This window comes from Salmo salar, chromosome 15 (assembly GCF_965601325.2).
Source record: "Salmo salar chromosome 15, fSalSal1, whole genome shotgun sequence".
Lineage (NCBI taxonomy): Eukaryota > Metazoa > Chordata > Actinopteri > Salmoniformes > Salmonidae > Salmo > Salmo salar.
The window spans coordinates 70,379,346-70,399,793 of NC_138305.1; positions in this window are offsets into that span (position 1 = coordinate 70,379,346).

The window sequence follows — 20,448 nt, forward strand, 5'->3', positions numbered from 1 at the left end:
GTCATCAAAACATCAGAGGGAAGCAAGGTTGTGTGTGTGGCTCAGTTGGTAGAGCATGGTGCTTGCAACACCAGGGTTGTAGGTTCGATTCTCAAGGGGAATTGGAACGGATTATGTTTTAGATCTCTGAAGATCAAAGGGAAAGTTATTTCAGACAAACAGGTTGACATTTTGTGTGAGGACAGAAAGAACAATGAATAAAATACTGCCGCTTATAATTTGGATTATGTAGGCCGTTTTGTAATGCTCCTTCCGATTGCAAACGATGTTCGGCAATGGTTCTCATTGTTCATGTATCTTGTTAAATAACAGCTAGCTAGGCAAGTAGTTGATTTGTAAATGGTGAGCAGAGAATACCAGAAAAATATGAGCCATTTGTTTTCAATATGTGAGGGTTACATGTTAAACAGTGAAAGTTACATTGAAACTGTATTGTAGCCTAAATATTTCTGTACCTTAAATAGTATTAAATGTGTGTATTGTGTTAGATATTGTAATAATATGCCTTTACAATCTCCACGCATTACTTCCTTGATCAAACAAAAAGCTACAAAGGAGTTTGCAAAAGCAGAGACAGGCTATTAGCAAGGCTAATGGTTAGTCAATAACTAATAGTTAAGCACATTTCAATCTGGAGCCTTCTAATTTTGTCATTTCAAATCAACATTTCGAATATGTAATTTAAAATCAACATTCTAATATGATATTTCAAGTACTGTAGGTATAACTATACATTCCCCTACATATTTATTTGGACAGTGAAGTTAACTTTTATACTCCGAGCATTTTGAATTTTGAGATCAAATCTTTTATGAGGTCGACAGTACACCTTTTATTTGAGGGTATTTTCATACATACAGAATCAGTCAAAAGAGTGTGCAAAGCCATCAAGGCAAAGGGTGGCTGCTTTGTTTAACACTTATTTTTGGTTACTACATGATTCAATATGTGTTATGTCATAGTTTTTTATGTTTTCACTGTAAAAATCAAGTAAAACTCTTGAATGAGTAGGTGTCCAAACTTGACTGTTACTGTATGTTTTACCATTTTTAAATTACACTTTATGTATCTAGTCCCCCCATTTGAAGGTGACATAACTATTTGGACAAATTCACTTATCGTGTATTAAATTTAGTCAAGTTTGTATGTGATCCCATATTCCTAGTACGCAATGACTACATCAAGCTTGTGACTACAAACTTGTTGGATGGATTTGCAGTTTGCTTTGGTTGTGCTTAAGAATATGTTGTGCCCAATAGAAATTAATGGTAAATAATGTATTGTGTCATTTTGGAGTCACTTTAATTTTGAATAAGAATAGAATATGTTTCTGAACACTTCTACATTCATGTGGATGCTACAATGATTACAGATACATATCAATATCATAACCCCCCCCCCCCCCCCCCTTCTTGTTTTGGGGATGTGATTTTGTGCATTTGTAACTTTCTCATTGTTATTCACATTTCATTCATGATTGTCCTTAACCATGGTAACATCCAAACTCATTGAGAAGTGTGGGGTACCTGACTGGGGGGGAAATCCTGTGGTTGTAGATACACCCTGTTTCTGTGACACCGACCTTGCTCCAGACTTAACTATGGGTTGCAGAGCTATATGGGTTGGTTCTGTTCAAACGTGAGGACGATCCGGAGGGTTGGTTCTGTCCAAACGTGATGACGATCCGGAGGGTTGGTTCTGTCCAAACGTGATGACGATCCGGAGGGTTGGTTCTGCTCAAACGTGAGGACGATCCGGAGGGTTGGTTCTGTCCAAACGTGAGGACGATCCGGAGGGTTGGTTCTGTTCAAACGTGAGGACGATCCGGAGGGTTGGTTCTGCTCAAACGTGAGGACGATCTGGAGGGCTGGTTCTGCTCAAACGTGAGGACGATCCGGAGGGTTGGTTCTGTCCAAACGTGATGACGATCCGGAGGGTTGGTTCTGCTCAAACGTGAGGACGATCCGGAGGGTTGGTTCTGTCCAAACGTGAGGACGATCCGGAGGGTTGGTTCTGTCCAAACGTGAGGACGATCCGGAGGGCATGCTGATAAAGGAGTTCATGAAGACGGGATCAAGGCCCTGCTAAAGAAGTGTGGGAACGTATATCTTGTCTTCAACAACAGAGACCTCACCAACCAGGAGCAGGTGAAAGGGCTGCTGGAAAAGGTGGAGGGGAGCAAAGGAAAGTACTTCACCTATGAAATGTTGAGAGAGGCCAAGGATGAAATCAGGGAGGTAATGAGGATGAAGCTAGACCTAAAGTCACCCCACCTCTGACTTTGACCTCTGGATGAGGACCATCAACTGCCTTGAGGTCCTGGCAGAAATGAAGGAGTGGGTGGTGCCATTATTGGTAGGGGCAGAGGTAGGAGCTGTAGCTCAAATCAAAGCAAATCAAAATGTATTTGTCACATGAGCTGAATACAACAGGTGTAGACCTTACCGTGAAATGCTTACTTACAAGCCCTTAACCAACAATGCAGTTCAAGAAATATTTACTAAATAAACTAAAGTTAAAAAAGTTTATCAAATCAAAAAGTAACAAGACAATTACAAAACAATAACGTGGCTATATACAGGGGGTACCAGTACAGAGTCAATGTGCGGGGGGGTACAGGTTAGTCGAGGTCATTTTTAAAGTGACTATGCACAGATAATAAACAGCCAGTAGCAGCAGTGTAAAAACAAATGTAAGTAGTCCGGGTGGTCATTTGATTAATTGTATAGAGGTCCTGGATGTCAGGAAGCTTGGCCCCAGTGATGTACTGGGCCGTACGCACTATCCTATGTAGTGCCTTATCGTCAGATGCCGAGCAGTTGCCATACCAGGCGGTGATGGGCCTATAGTTGTGGGGGCAAACACATGTAAAGCTGTAGGGTGCAGTGCAGCAGTAGGAGGGGCTGTGGGAGGGATTGCAGGGTTGATGCTGGGAGCGGAATAGGAACACTTTCCTATTATTGAGTTGCACCCCCTTTTTCCCTCAGAACAGCCTCAATTTGTTGGGGCATGGACTCTACAACGTGTCAAGCTTTCCACAGGGATGCTGGTCCATGTTGACTCCAATGCTTCCCCCAGTTGTGTCAAGTTGGCTGGATGTCCTGCGGGTGGTGGACCATTCTTGATACACATGGGAAACTGTTGAGCGTAAAAAAAAAACAGCAACTTTGCAGTTCTTGACACACTCAAACCAGTGCGCCTGGCACCTACAACCATACCCTGTTCAAAGTCACTTAAATATTTTGTCTTGCCCATTCACCCTCTGAATGGCACACATACACAATCCAATGGATTTAACAATTTATTGATATCAATAAGGGATCATAGCTTTCACCTGGATTCACCTGGTTAGTCTATCCCATGGAAAGAGCAGGGGTTCTTAATGTTTTGTATACTCAGTGTATATTTCACTGAACAAAGTAAAGAAAACATTAGCATTTGTAAGATCTGTTATTGCTCTGATCTGGAATGTGCAGATGCAAATAAAGCTGTTGACTAAACTTTTGAATTGCAGGGATTTAAGACATGGTACGTAGGAGTCGATGCAAGACAGGAGAGACACATTCACAATTAAACACAAATAAGGAATTATACATTACAAATAATACATTTGGTTTTATTTATTCATTTATTGCACTTAATCATTTTCATTGTGGATCCATATGAAGTCTTCAGTGTGTGTGCATGTGTATAACTGCAAATAGGTTGGTGTTTGATGATGCACTTTTGAGACAAGTGCACAAGAAAAAGTGTGTTTTCTCAGATCCTCTTTTCCCCTTTTCCTCTCCATCCTCCCTCATTTCCCCCTGGTATTGAGGCTTCCTGTCTTATCGTGAAAATAATGGTACGATCCTCCTGATTATGGAAAAAGCAGGACTGCAATAAGCATCTTCTACCATTGACTATATGTCTGCTACACCCTTTGGCCCACAAGAGGGCAATGATGAGTCTCACCTGAGGGACCATTGCAGTCTGCAGGGGGATAGCTGCAGGCAGCTAGACCTGCATTAATAAATCACCGCTAAGAGAGAGAGAGAGAGAGAGAGAGAGACACTCACACACACACACACTCTCAGACATACAGTCAATATCGTTAGCGTTAAAAGCCACACTACAAAGGCGCACGGGGGAGAAATGGACAGAGAGAACGAGGGGGAAAAATTGATTAAGAGAACGAGGGAGAGAGACACAGTGGAAACAAACCTCTGCCTCCGTGCTAAAGCATCTCGGTGTGGGTGCTATGGTTTCAGAGTGATGGGGATTTTCTCAGTGATCAGACAGCATGATGGATCAGTGGGAACCAGACAATCAGACTGGAGCTCTGCAGGGTCGCCAGGATGACACCAGTTCTCGCACACACACTCTCCACCACACACACCACACCAGGCAGCAGCTATTCAGCTCTTAACAAGGCTCCCAAACCTCTGTGAGTGAGTGAGTGAGTGAGTGAGTGAGTGAGTGAGTGAGTGAGTGAGTGAGTGAGTGAGTGAGTGAGTGAGTGAGTGAGTGAGTGAGTGAGTGAGTGAGTGTGCGAGAGAGAGAAAGACCCAGCGGTAAGGTTTCACAGTGCCCAGAGTGAGGCTTTTATTAGCAAACGGGAAGATATAGGCCAGCGAAATGTATTTACAAAAAATCATCAACTGGATCAAAAAGAGCTCTTTCAAACAAAAACCCAGCAGCATGCCAACCTGTTGCCTGTCCCACAAACAATGAGAGGACAGGCCCCCTCCACGGAGAACATCTATGTACAGTGCCTATGCTTCAATCATCACTGCACTATAAAACACATGCAAATTAGAACATCTGGTCTACTGAAAAGAAGCATTCTGTGACAATTACATCACACGTGTCCCTCAATATAATGACAAAATGTGTACGGCCTATAGAGCCCTGACACTGTTGGGTGAGTGTGTGTGTGGGTTGGTTTGTGTAAGAGAGAAGGGAGAGGAACGAGATGTGAAGGATAGGATACCCTGTCTGTATGTGGCCAGTCTGAGATCAACTCCAGTCTCCTATTGTGCCTGCTGACATGATGCGTATGGTCATCAATGGGCATATTGAGTGAATATAGTCATTCACTTGAGGACAGCCTAAGTATCTACTTAATGACTAGCTAATGTCAGAAATGCTTGTGTTTTACAGCATATCACAGCTCAAAAGGAGAGGTGAGCATCCTAAATTGCTGCAGAATGCTGTAGAATCTACCACTGACAATTTTGTTAACCTCTGTCTACAGGCCCTGCGACCTGGCCAGTGTTTAAACCAGGAGTCTTATAGGTCGAAGGCAGTCCTGCATAGAGGTTTGTATTGCCGTTCTCCATGCATTGAGTTTACAAGGATAACACATGGCAATGGCAGGGCTCTGCGCTGACCATTTTTACAAGGAGCATGTGTGCGCCTCAGTTGAAAAATGTAGGCACACACAAAGAAATACAAAATTTATTCGATATTAAAGCTAGAATTCTTCATTTTTTCTAGGTGCACTGGTGCTCCTAAATAAAAATTTGAGGTCGCACAGCAAAATATTTAGGCGCATATGCAAGTAAAATGGTCGCACTATAGAGCCCTGTACTGTATAATACAGCTTCTGCTTTTGTTGAATTGTTTTGCTCCTACAAATAAAAGTGTTTGAAATCATTCTGCTTTATTATCAATGATGTTATGCTTTATCTCCTAGAGTGAACGCTTAACAGAGTGATATGTTTTCCATTACAGAATTCACTATATTTATTTGCCGTTTGTGCAGAACCAGCACTTCACGCCAAGGGACCTTTGGGACCAGATCTTCCCGCCTCCGGACCCCCAGAACCAGCCCTTCCAGCCATGGGACCCCTGGAACCAACCCTTTCCGCAAGGGGCCAGTCCTTCCCGCAACAGGACCGGCCCTCCCCCCACAGGACCCCGAGACCAGCCCTTCACGCCACGGGACCGGCCCTTCCCGCCAAGGGACCCCCTGGGACCAGCCCTTCATGCCACGGGACCAGCCCTTCCCGCCACGGGACCGGCCCTTCCCGCCACGGGACCCCTGGGACCAGCCCTTCATGCGGGGGCCAGCCCTTCCCGCCACGGGACCAGCCCTTCACGCCATGGGATCCCTGGCACCAGCTCATTAGAGACTGGCACCTCTAGGCAAACCAAAGATCAAATGTCCTATGCAGTTTATGGCTAAACAATAATTATCTGAATAGACATCAGTATAGAAAGCCACCAGACCCTGCCCCATTTTTACAGGTAAGCCTACACATGACTTTGAATAATTGTAAGAATTATTGTAATTACAAACATGTACAGTACGCATTGTCCATTGGTAATAGTAAAAACCCTTATAATACACTGAATTTGCTATTTGCCCTTCAGATGCAACAACTTGTCTTGGAGGAGATCTGTTTGGAGTTCGTCCTCTCAGAGGGGGATATTGCCTACCTGACCCTTGTGGTGGCTAATTTCTGCATTACCAAATGAGGAGAGTTACAAACTTCACACACCAGTCAGAGTTATACTTAAACTACATCTTTAATAATAAGAGCTTTGCAATAGCACTTGACTTTCAATGATGCACCATTGAAAGTGACAACACAAAAGTACAAAGATCTTTTATAGCCAAGATACACCCCTCTCAACCTACATGACGAACCACAGATCTTAGGAACAGTTCTTAAAGAAAGACTTTCACTTGAGAGAGGAGTATCCCATAGCCAGATAGGATTTGCTATAAATTATCGTTCAGTTTGGTCCCTAAGACGAGGTTCTAATCTCGTTCCTGGTACTTCATAGCACAAAAACATTACCTCATGTTATTCTGGAATGCTCTTTAGGTTTTATCACCCAAAGACATGGTCAGTGCTATCTCATAGAGGCCCATCCTCAGTAAAACACACACAATAATTAACAGAATACTCTATTCTGTCAAATAAAACAACCATTATAATACAGTACAAGCATTATAACATAATCTTGCAATTTTCCACGACATCTCCCCCATTTGGAGAATCTTCTCAACTTAAAAGAAAATTACAAGATTTAAGAACATTCATTCACATAGAAAATACATATGTTCTACATAAACCAAAAATCACAAAACAATAACTCATTGCATGGGGTTCCTGCACATGACCAGCTTCCACAACACTAACTCAGCCTCGTCCCAAGAAACTCAGCACTGTCTCTTATTTCAACCCCCAACACATTTTCTAAGCACTCTAGCAATTTGTCTGCGAAGGCTATGATACACAATCACATGCAAGAACCCACGAAGAAAAACAAAAGATGCATACAGTTTATGAGATTCAAAGCTATAATTTCCATAGACAGTGAAAAGCGCATATTTAATGCATAATGCAGTGCATGCAACAATGGAGTTGAATAAAATAATCTTTAGTTATCTATCACACTCCAATGGATCAGCATAGTATGTTGGAAATGACTATTTCCATCCCAGAAACCAAAATTAACATATCTTGTTGGACAAATCCAGGTAGTGACTCCTAGTTAAAATAAAATGTACTCCCTTGGTGCCTAATGAACATCACCCAAGACAAGCATCAGGATTCCACTATTTATAAGGTAATGCCTATAGATCCAATAGATTATGATCATTTTCACTCTCCAGATCAGAGTTCACCCATGTCATTCACCCATGGCATGCTTATAATAACCTCAACATCTTTAGTTCATAACAACAATCAAAACAATCAATCTCTAATACATTAATTTCTTCACTCATATAGATATTAACATACTCAACTCAAATCAATCCTTTAGTTTTAAAAATCATTCAATTTCCAAATAAAACCATAAATACAACCCAGTTAATTATCCAACCAAAATTTTAAAATGACATTGCTCAGTGATTCAAATGGGTCCTATCACTCAAAGTAAAAAACTAAATTTAAACACACAACATTGGCAGAATGTACATTTATATTAACATCCAGTATAATTATCCCATAATTCTACTATTAACTTTTTTATCACGATTATAATACAGATCAGTATCTCAATGCATTCTTAATCTAAATTACTATACTTTTACGCGGTGTAGACCTCTACAATCAACCTGATACCCCAAAAGTCTAAAACAATTTTTTGGCACAGTTGACCAACGCCCTCCTCCAGGCACTGATTCTTCTGGCGTCCTCTTCGTTCTTCTTCAGATAGCTTTAAAGTTCAAAGTGGATTTCCCATGATAATGTCCCAATTTCAATATCTCACCTGAGCCGCCATCACCTTTACCACCCATGTCTTGTCCATTTGTCAACCAGTATTCCAGCAACATAAGAGAAGTTTAGAACAGATCTCTCCCCATGCTCACTCCACGTGGACTCCTCTCACACTCCTGAGAAAAACATGAGAGAAAAGCAGTTGATAGCTTAGATCGGATACTGTACACCGATTTCTGGCTCGGCTCATTTCTCTCGGTAGAAGTGGTTCGGACAGGGCCGTATTCAACGCCTTTGTCACTTTTCTTCAGACAGTTAGAGGGGGTTTGACGTACACACACTGTTCGGTCAAATGATCTCTTCCATGCATTAAGATACCGTCTAATGTCACTTTTCATGATAACCTTGAAAGAACAGATCAGAACAACAGTTTAGTTCAGTTCATTAACTACATGATAAATTATTACTTTTACCAATTATTCTTAATACAAATGTCTAAACATATGTTAAAGAGAATAACAACACATTCTATTGAAACTATTCTTTCAAATTGGCTTATACTCCCCATCACAATTTCAACTTCATCGCAGAGCCAAAAGATCAGGAAGTTAGACCTATAACCTATCGGGAATAGAACAGAACAAACAACACAACAATATACTCCTTCACATATCACCCAAGGTGTGTAAACTTCAATCCAAAACCTCAAAGAACTGAATCCAAAACCTCAAAGGACCGTATCCTCCCCCATTTTTAACACATAACTCTCCATGAGAGTAATGTATAAAACAACACTACTACTGGTCAAAAGATAGAACTACATTTCAAATAACATACACAAATTACAATCACTACTCTGAAAACCTACACAAAGAAAAAGTATTGTACCCATATGGTCATAGGAAAATAGACTTAAAGCAGCCTACCCTTAGTTAAAGGCAATGCCCTCTCCTTCACGTTGGTCCAAATTACAAATATGTCTAAGAACTATAAACTATAAACTAATTATCAATTTCACGAATTACCTTGAAATCAGTATTACAAATTACCTTACATTCATTATCCAAATGGCTTTCCAATGAGGCTGATCAGACCACAAAGGAAAGCCCTGACAAAGGTCAAAAGTCATACCACCCCTTCAAAGAGGTGTTTCTTACTATATTAGACAAATTAAAGAAAAACCTTCAAACATTTCCTACATGTTGTATACCAGGTTCCCAGAACATTTTTTTATTAAAAGAATTCACGTGTTTAATTAAAACTCAGCAAATAAAAACGTATAAAAAATTCCATGTGTGTGGGTGCCCCTTTAAGATATCTTAGCACTAAGTCAAATGGAAAACTCACCAAACCCAAAGGAAATATAAAAACAAATCAAACATAGTATTTTAAAAACACCAACAAATAGTTATAACAAATGTGTTGTGTGTGGGGGGGTATTTGCAAACCTTAAGGTAAAAACAAACAAAACATTTCCAGGCCTTTTCAATTTTCGTAGTTTACAGCCTCAATCTCACTCACCCAAGATTATAGCCCCAGGAAACATTCCAAAGAGAGACAATGAAATCCCCATTTTCCCAAGGAAAAACACAAAACACTTCGTTAGCATTCATTATACTACACCGATTCAGAAACCCAAAAGTTAACTACAAACTAAATCGAATAATAATGATGATTCCACTATACACCCTCAAATCATTAATCATTAGTTTTAAACTTCCTCAATGTTTGTATGTACTTAATTTAGCATGCGCTACCCTTAGGCACAATTATCCTCTATTGCAAATGTAGTACATTTCTCAGCGTAAGGAATCAGTGAAATTCAATCCCAGGCATTTAACAAAATGTTGTTTAAGACGTGTTCTCCCATGTCTCCTTAAACATACATACTTTAGGTGACTTCCATCCATCCCGGAAGAAAGAATCCTACTCAAACACATCAGATAATATGGAAAAAAATGTATGAAATGTATGCACTCACTACTGTAAATCGCTCTGGATGAGAGCGTCTGCTAAATGACTAAAATGTAAATGTAAATAATACAATGTTTAATTAAGTGAAATCAACACCCAAAATAAACAGTAAACAATAAACAAACCCATAACCCCTTTCCAGCAATCTAATCATTTCAACCTGTTGCATAAATTTTGTAAAAACAAACCTGTTGTTTAACAAATCTAAAACCTTTAAAAAGTTTGTGCTGTCTCATCAGCGTAAGAGTCAAAACCAACTTTTTTCCACTCATATCTACAATGTTTTCATTTCCCAAAGATCAATACTGTTCAACTCGTACATTAATGATCTTCCTTCTGTCGGTACAGGGTCTGAAAGTTCCAATGTATGCAGATGATACCGTGATAAATGCATGCAAATAACAAACAACAAGCTACACAAGAACTCACTACTGTAATGGTTCAGATGACAAAGTTGCTCAGAGACTCATGTTTGCATCTCAATAAAAAATAAAAATAAACACAGTCTGCATGTTCCTCACAAAGAAAACAACTGATGCCCCTGAGACAGATGTCTATGTATCAGGGGAAAAGCTCCAGGTGGTATCTGATTTTAAGTACCATGGCATCATACTTGATTCCAACCTCTCTTTTAAAAAGCAAATGAAAACGATAACTCAAATAACCAAATTCAACCTAGCTAATTTCCAAAACATATGAAATTGTTTGACTACAGAGGTAACAAAACTATACTTCAAATCTATGATACTCCCCCACTTAACATACTACTTTACTAGTTTGGCCCAAGCTTGCTTTGCAACATTAAAACCCATTCAGTCTGTCTGCAAACAGGCTCTCAAAGTGCTTGATAGGAAGCCAAATAGCTATAGAAAGCATAAACTCCTGAGTTGGAAAAACATCTTGTGCAATACACACACCTGTCTTGTACTATTTAAGTTGAATTAATTCGTCTTTCAATTTGAACCAAACAAGCTATTAAAACGTTCAGTTTATATCTTAAACAAACACTAGCGACCGTATCTTTCCAGGCAAAATATATCAATAGTTGAATTACAATCAGAAACACAGATTTTAGTCAGTGTATTGGCCGGGAAACGAGCCCGGGTCTCCCGCATGGCAGGTGAGAATTCTACCACTGAACCACCAATGCTATTTAAATGACTAAGACTCCCCGCAAATAAACCCACTTTACAATTGTCTGTAGTGGTAAAATCAGGCACGTACTACCGAGACAATTCCCAGAAAATAGCCCTAATTTAAAGGTCCAATCGTTACTCCGGCGATGATTCTCACATGCCAAATTAATAGATTAGCAGTCAAAGAGTAAAATCGACATTCATTGACTAGGAAACAGATCTTGCGCCTTTTAATAAAAGTAGATTATGTTTTTTCATGCAACGTATTTCAATTACTTTACTACATCACATTAATCACGCAATGGTAATTAGTTTGATGGTGTAAGGCTTGGGCATAGTGGGTGCGGAGTCAGGCGCAGGAAGCAGAGAATGCAGGGTAGTGTCTTTAATAAAACACAACGGCAAACACAAGCCACCCCAACAGCGATCCAGGGCGCACACAAAACCAAAAGTGTCGCCAAACACAGGGGACAGGAAAAGGTCGGCACAAAACAACGCACTAGCACCTCAAAACACATGAGCGTGCAACAACAAGCAAAACACAGATCAAATAATCCCGCACACGGAGCAGGCGGGCCTCCTGGCTAAAATAGCCCAGCTAATCAGCCCAACACAAAACAGGTGCAAACAATAAACGGAAAGGGGGAAAAAGAATTAGTGGCAGCTAGTAGGCCGGTGACGACGACCGCCGAGCGCCACCCGAACAGGAGGGGGAGCAACCTACGGTAGGAGTCGTGACAGATGGATACCCTAGGCTTTGTACGACATTATAAATTCGGTCGAGATTCCATCTTAATTCGCTCTAACTTTATGGAAAACTTTTATTCAATAAATCCAGCAACTCCTCTCATACTGGGAAGAAAAAATACAACCGTTTCAGACCTTAAGGGCAGTTTTATTTCAAATGTAGTACCCAGAACGAAAAAATCCAATAAGTATTTTATAGTTACATATTTAGGGTAAATTCACCAAAAGTGGACACACTCCAATCTGTTTCTAGAGCACAATTTCCCTGAAATTTTAGACAGTTTAATAGTGCTTAAAACCTCATCTTTATCAAATGATCCATTAAAGATACCAACTCAAAACCTACGTACGTCTACGAATGGGTGGTTTAAACTGTATCTAATTATATTCTCAGCATTACTTTATCAAATCTCTAGTAATCGATTATACACACATACAATTTATCATATTTTCATATATTCACAGAATCCATATAAAACGTTAGAAATTCTTAGGTACTCACACAGAACTTTAAGGATCACCCACACAGGATTGGTCAGATGCTCACACAGAACTGGTCAGATGTCCACACAGAACATCAGAACATAATTGAAAGGTTACCCACACAGAGTCAACCTACCCCGCTCACACAGAACACTCCTACAAAGATTACCTAGTGGTCCCAAAATAAAATACTCACACAGAGTAACCCAGGGCATACCTGGCTAGCACATTTAAAATAATTGGAATTCACGACCTCTGAGGGTCACTTAGACAGTCACACAGACACTTTCAGAATGAGTTCCTTCTTCCAATAGGGCTTCACCAAGTACCGTGTTTCACACAGAACACACAGTCACCCTGGCCCCTCACCCCCACAGACCGCACCAATCCCCACTGTGATCAATTCAGTGTCGGGACGGCTCTAGGTCGCCCGCAACCGACCAATGGCAGAGTATCTTTGAGTCCGCAAACTCTCAGATTACTCTCCTCTGACTCGGCCCTGCTTACGCCTCCAAGGTGCCCCCCTCACAAAGGAATACACACTCAGAGCTCACGTAACAGAGGCTTTTCTAAAAACTCAACTTCAAGTGTGGTTTGCTCACCTCTTTCTTAAAAAAACTAAGTTCGAGATGTGGTATCCACTCGGCTCGCTACCTCTCAGATCAAAGGTGGGTCCATCTGCTTCGTTCCCGAAGTGTGGTTTCCCTGAGATCCCAGGTTTGAGGGATCCCTCGTGCACGATTTGCCCAGATTGTCAGGAGTGGTAACCAAGTGAAGATTCACATCCCATCCCAGTCGCCAAATGTGGTGGCTAATTCCTGCATTACCAAATGAGGAGAGTTACAAACTTCACACACCAGTCAGAGTTATACTTAAACTACATCTTTAATAATAAGAGCTTTGCAACAGCACTTGACTTTCAATGATGCGCCATTGAAAGTGACAACACAAAAGTACAAAGATCTTTTATAGCCGAGATACACCCCTCTCAACCTACATGACGAACCACAGATCTTAGGAACAGTTCTTAAAGAAAGACTTTCACTTGAGAGAGAGGAGTATCCCATAGCCAGATAGCATTCGCTATAAATTATCGTTCAGTTTGATCCCTAAGACGAGGTTCTAATCTCATTCCTGGTACTTCATAGCACAAAAACATTACCTCAATGTTATTCTGGAATGCTCTTTAGGTTTTATCACCCAAAGACATCGTAAATCTCCTCTGTCAGTGCTATCTCATAGAGTCCCATCCTCAGTAAAACACACACAATAGTTAACAGAATACTCTATTCTGTCAAATAAAACAACCATTATAATACAATACAAGCATTATAACATAATCTTGCAATTTTCCACGACACCCTTTCCTTGATATGCAGGGGATTAAGGGTTGTTGTGAGCAGTGGAGAATTTCGAAAGCGGATCCACTTTGCCTGGCTGGACTGAAAGTAGCCAATGCAATTAGTCTGAAATGTAATTTGATATATTCAGTGCATTCGGAAAGTACTGAGTAAAGGCTCTGAATACTTAAGTAAATGTGATATTTCAGTGTTTTATTTGTAATTCATTTGCAAACATTTAAAAAAAAACTGTTTTTGCTTTGTGATTTTGGGGTATTGTGTGTAGAAAATAATAATTCAAGTCATGGGATCTGAATACTTTCCGAATGCACTGTAGGTACCAATCAACACGTTTCTTGCTATATTGTTCAGTATTATTCAATGTTTTATACAATATCAATAATGACCGTAAAAGAATGTAGAACAGAAACAACATCTGTTTTTATGAAGCCATTGTGGCTCAGGCAGCAGAGCAACAGTGGCATGAAAAAGTTACAGCACAGTTGATTGATTCAAGAATGGAATTTTCCATCATCTCCCTGTTTCATGTATCATGTCATCTTAGGCAGTATTGTAATTATAAGCGTGTTCATTTTAGTAATGTTATGTTCTCCCTGATTCTCCCTCTGTTTCTTGATACAGGCGTGGTGAACGTCGGGAGCATGCTACAGGCGTTTGAAGTGTTGATGTGTATTAACTGCAATGAGTACTTCAAAGACAGTGTGAGGTACACAGGGAATTGGAAACGTGGAGTTCTCCAGGGGGTATTTCACATACCCATCCTTTCCTGGATGGTGCTCAGATTGGCAGTTTTAGGTACTGGGTAAAGAGCAGGGGGATGGGGGTCTGTTATGTCTGTGACAGAGGGGTGGAAGAGAAGGAGGGGGGTATATTCGTTACATATAGGTGATTGCAGGGGGGGGGGGGGGCTGCGTGGGTACTAAGGAAAGAGAGAGAAACTCCATGAGGGACTATATGAAAACCACACCAAAGAACAAAACAACACTGCACAATACATACCTACTGAAGAGTTTGTTCAATCAATTACACAATGCATACTAATTACAATTGAACATGATAGACTCAGTGTACATTTCTTTTTGTGTGATTGTTAGACTACATGCAGGAGATTACTGGTTGACCGATCAAATCAATCAATCAATCGCATTTTATTTGGACTCATTCGAGTTGAAAAATAAATGCTGCGCTCATGGAATGGGATGCTTTGAGCACTACTGAAAAGTGCTATCTACAGTTGAGGTCAGAAGTTTACATACACTTAGGTTGGAGTCATTAAAACTTGTTTTTCAAACACTCCACAAATTTCTTGTTAACAAACTATAGTTTTGGCATGTCATTTTTCCAACAATTGTTTACAGACAGAGTATTTCACTTATAATTCACTGTATCACAATTCCAGTGGGTCAGGAGTTAACATACACTAAGTTGAGTGTGCCTTTAAACAGCTTGGAAAATTCCAGAAAATTATGTTATGGCTTTAGAAGCTTCTGATAGGCTAAATGACATCATTTGAGTCAATTGGAGATGTATCTGTGAATGTATTTCAAGACCTACCTTCAAACTCAGTGCCACTTTGCTTGACATCATGGGAAAATCAAAAGAAATCAGCCAAGACCTCAGAAAGAAAATTGTAGACCTCCACAAGTCCAATTGTAGACCTCCACAAGTCTGGTTCATCATTGGGAGCAATTTCCAAACGCCTGAAGGTACCATGTTCATCTGTACAAACAATAGTACGCAAGTATAAACACCATGGGACCACGCAGCCGTCATGCCACTCAGGAAGGAGACATGTTCTGTCTCCTGGAGATGAACGTACTTTGGTGCGAAAAGGGCAAATCAATCCCAGAACAACAGCAAAGGACCTTGTGAAGATGCTGGAGGAAACAGGTACAAAAGTATCTATATCCACAGTAAAATGAGTCCTATATCGACATAACCTGAAAGGCCGCTCAGCAAGGAAGAAGCCACTGCTCCAAAACCGCCATAAAAAAGCCAGACTACGGTTTGCAACTGCACATGGGGACAAAGATCGTAGTTTTTGGAGAAATGTCCTCTGGTCTGATGAAACAAAAATAGAACTGTTTGGCCATAATGACCATCGTTATGTTTGGAGGAAAAAGGGGGAGGCTTGCAAGCCGAAGAACACCATCCCAACCATGAAGCACGGGGGTGCTTTGCTGCAGGAGGGACTGGTACTTTTCAGAAAATAGATGGCATCATGAGGCAAGAAAATGATGTGGATATATTGAAGCAACATCTCAAGATATCAGTCAGGAAGTTAAAGCTTGGTTGCAAATGGGTCTTCCCAATGGACAATGACCGCAAGCATACTTCCAAAGTTGTGGCATAATGGCTTAAGGACAACAAAGTCAAGGTATTGGAGTGGCCATCACAAAGCCCTGACCTCAATCCTATAGAAAATCTGTGGGCAGAACTGAAAAAGCGTGTGCGAGCAAGGAGGCCTACAAACGAATGGTTCAAAATTCACCCAACTTATTGTGAGAAGCTTGTGGAAGGCTCCCCGAAATGTTTGACCCAAGTTAAACAATTTAAAGGCAATGCTACCAAATAGTAATTGAGTGTATGTAAACTTCTGACCCACTGGGAATGTGATGAAATAAATACAAGTTGAAATAAATCATTCTCTCTACTATTATTCTGACATTTCACATTCTTAAAATAAAGTGGTGATCCTAACTGACCTAAGACAGGGAATTTTTACTAGGATTAAATTTCAGGAATTGTGAAAAACTGAGTTCAAATGTATTTGGCTAAGGTGTATGTAAACTTCTGACTTCAACTGTACATGTAAAAAATGAATGCCATATGCTGCATTTGCTATAGGCCTATTGTTTACCTTTTTGTTGGTGACACTTTGATATCTTGATAATGTGCAGCTGTTTAAAGGACAAATCCACAGATGAAACAATAACAAAAACGGCTGCCATGCCTCTGTTTTGGTAAAAAGCTGAGGGATGGGCCTGGAGAAATGTAACCATTCTCAGTTTAATAGACAGAGCTATGGATGTAAGGACTGACCATCCATGATATCAAAATGATCGTTTTAACCATGTTATGAGGCTATAAGGTGTTTGTTTATATTTACAATGTTTACAAACATTGGTGTAAAACAAGCTTACATTTTGGGTTCTCATGGAGTGTGACAGTTGAACTGAGCTCATGAAGCATTTATAGGTTATATTCTTCAGGAATCAATGGATATATACAGGGGTTTTTCTTTATTTTGACTATTTTCTACATTGTAGAATAATAGTGAAGACATCAAAACTATGAAATAACACATATGGAATCATGTAGTAACCAAAAAAGTGTTAAACAAATCAAATTCTTCAAACAGCTTTGCACACTCTTGGCATTCTCTCAACCAGCTTCATGAGGAAGTCACCTGGAATGCATTTCAAATAACAGGTGTGCCTTTAAAGTTAATTTGTGGTATTTCTTTCCTTTTTTATATAATGTAACCTTTATTTAACTAGGCAAGTCAGTTAAGAACAAATTCTTATTTACAATGATGGCCTACCAGGGAACAGTGGGTTAACTGCCTTGTTCAGGGGCAGAACAACAGATTTTTACCTTGTCAGCTCAGGGATTCGAGGCTCTAACCACTAAGCTACCTGCAGCCTTGCTTTCTGGTTGGCTGGCATGTTTCACCATCCAACTATTTCAGATCTACAGGAGGGCAAGTTTCACCATGGCACCACTTTTAAATGGCACGGCCAACACCGTTCAATTAAGAGCTTCTAACCTATAGCAGAGCGCTTTCGATACCCACTACTCCGAGACCAGTCCGGGACGCAGCTACCTACACTTGAATAAAACTGCTGGACATAATGACCAGACACTTCAAAAAAGAAAACAACTTTTCCTCCCACCTATCTGTTTCATGTCTCAGGTAGCCCGCGAAAGTCAAGCAATTGACTAATATTTGACATATTCTAATCATTCTCATGTGCCAACGTATTGTCAAGCTCTGTGCCATGGTGAAACTTGCCAGCCAACCAGAAAATCAAGGCGAAGCAATTCAGGCATTCTTGAAAGTCAGGAAAATCCTTGCCATGCAAAGAAACATTTTTATCGTTGAAAAAAAATGTATTTTGCAAGCAGTAGGCATTTAGAATGAAATGTGAAGTGGAGCTTATAGTTATGTCATGACATCACTTGCCCTGCATACCTTCAAAAGTATTCGGCAATAATTTGTTCGAAAAAAACACAGTTTCCATCACTTCTCTCAATAAAGAAAGTTAGACAAAAGAAGAATCCACCCTTATCAAACGGATTAAACTGTCGTTGATCTTTAGAAAACGACTCCTGTATCTGCCATTCCCATTACATTTTTTTGGCGACATTGCTTTTGTAGAATAAACCTGGGTCAATGGAATCCTGCCTATAGAAACCATGTGCTCGAACGCGCCCCATTTGCCCTTCAATATTCTGAACAGGAAATTAACAGAAGCCTCTTCAATAAACGAGGAATAAAATATAATCATACATTTCTGACGATCTACCTTAACATTTCAATTGCTAAACATGATCACATTACAGAGGTAACTTCTGATTGTCACACACATGACAAGAAAGTGTAACATTTTACCTGGAGATGCACAAAAATTGGTTTTGGTGCCAACAATATGCAATATGCCGACGCGCTTCTTTTGCTATAGTGCTATAGGCGTCACTACAGGGCGGCGCACAATTGGCCCCGCGTCGTGATCGGGGTTGGCCGTGATTGTAAATAATAATTTGGATTTAACTGACATGCCTAGTTAAAAAAAAGGTTAAAAAAGAGTACGTAAATCGTCAGTGTCTGGTTATTAATCATTTATTGTAGATGAGAACATGGGACGATCATCAGCGTGTCTGTCTGCCTGCGTACTCTAATCATTTTTGGCCTGAACTTTACAGCCCCGAAAAGACGGTCCCAACCAATTAGAAGAAATCGGTAAAAAATCACTCACGTTCTTTTCGTCTAATTCCTCCCCCCTTCATCCAATGAGCATACATCTCTTTCTGAATCGTGCGAATTATGTGTAATTTCCATATAAATCAGCTTTATTAAAAAGTGAGACTTTCTTATTTAACGAGGCTCATTTGGAATTCTGTATTTAATAAGACATGTAATCCTAGACTCGCTCACTAATAGCCAACAATTAGCAGGGCTGTAGTATCAATGGGTGTGTGTGTGTGTGTGTGTGTGTGTGTGTGTGTGTGTGTGTGTGTGTGTGTGTGTGTGTGTGTTGCCATTACTACTCACCCTACAAACCCACACTTACCCAAAGTGTGTGAGTGCAGGGGCAGAAGTAGTGACGTGGAGGCCCCAGGGATTTAAAGTAAAGTTTTAATGTCCAGGGAAACATTAAATGCTTTTCTTCCAACTCCAAACCCCAAAATGCAGTAATCAAAATCAATGTAGCACAAAAAAATAACATAAGGTAGAACAAAAATACACAAGAAATAAAAATACGAAATAAGAACACAAGAAAGTAAAACGCTATATATATGTAATTTCTACTGAAAAAAAAAAGTGTTGGTTTCATGAGCTGAAATAAAAGAAAATGTCCATACGCACAAAAAGCTTATTTCTCTCAAATGTTGTACACAAATTTGTTTACATCCCTATTAGTGAACATTTCTCCTTTGCCAAGATAATCCATCCACCTGACAGGTGTGGCATATCAAGAAGCTGATTAAACACCATGATCATTACATACGTGCAGGGTCCCCGCCAGGGATTTTGGGCCCCACCACCATAGGCCACACCAAGCCTGCGCAATTGCTGTAACCACACACCTCCAGAACCCATTCGACCCATTCAAGGGTCCCATGTTTACTGTACGATACTTACTGACAGTGAGCTGTGAAAATATAACACTGTGCAGACATTCATGCAACATTCTGCATATTGTGGAATTCACTATTTGATGCAAGACTGATGACTATAAGAAATGTGCTAAAGGCCATCTTTTACAGTCTACATGCAATTTTAATGGTCAAATTCTTGAATGGAAAATTCTCTTAACATTAATGAATAACTTAAAATAAATATAACTTAAATATACATTAACCTCTTCAATTAAAATAAATGAACATTATCATCTATAGAATGATATAACAAACAAAATAATAAAATCAGCAGCAAATGTTTGAACTAAGTATATACCAACTATAAAATAAGCAGCTGTGAAAGTGGAAATGGAAAGTGGAAAACAAAATGGAAATGGAAATGAAAAGGCCTGATGGTGGCGCTAGAGGAAAGGTCAAGTGGTCACCAAATCAATAGGTTTCTTCCACTTGGGGTCTTGATTGCATAACAAATGTTATGGCAATCCAGCCATTACATTGACAAATATCTTGTTCTCAGTCTGTTATCAGTCTTGTTCTCAGCCTGTGGGCATCATGTGTGTAGTGATTCAATATCCATAGCCATGCCATTTAACAGTTATCACTGGCCCTTGCTCAGCCTTCTTGCTAGCAAGTCACAGATCAAGTCTTTGAAGTCCAGCTTTCTAGCTAACTGACTTTCAATGAATAGCATGGCAAGACTGCAAAGCCTGTCCTGGGACATAG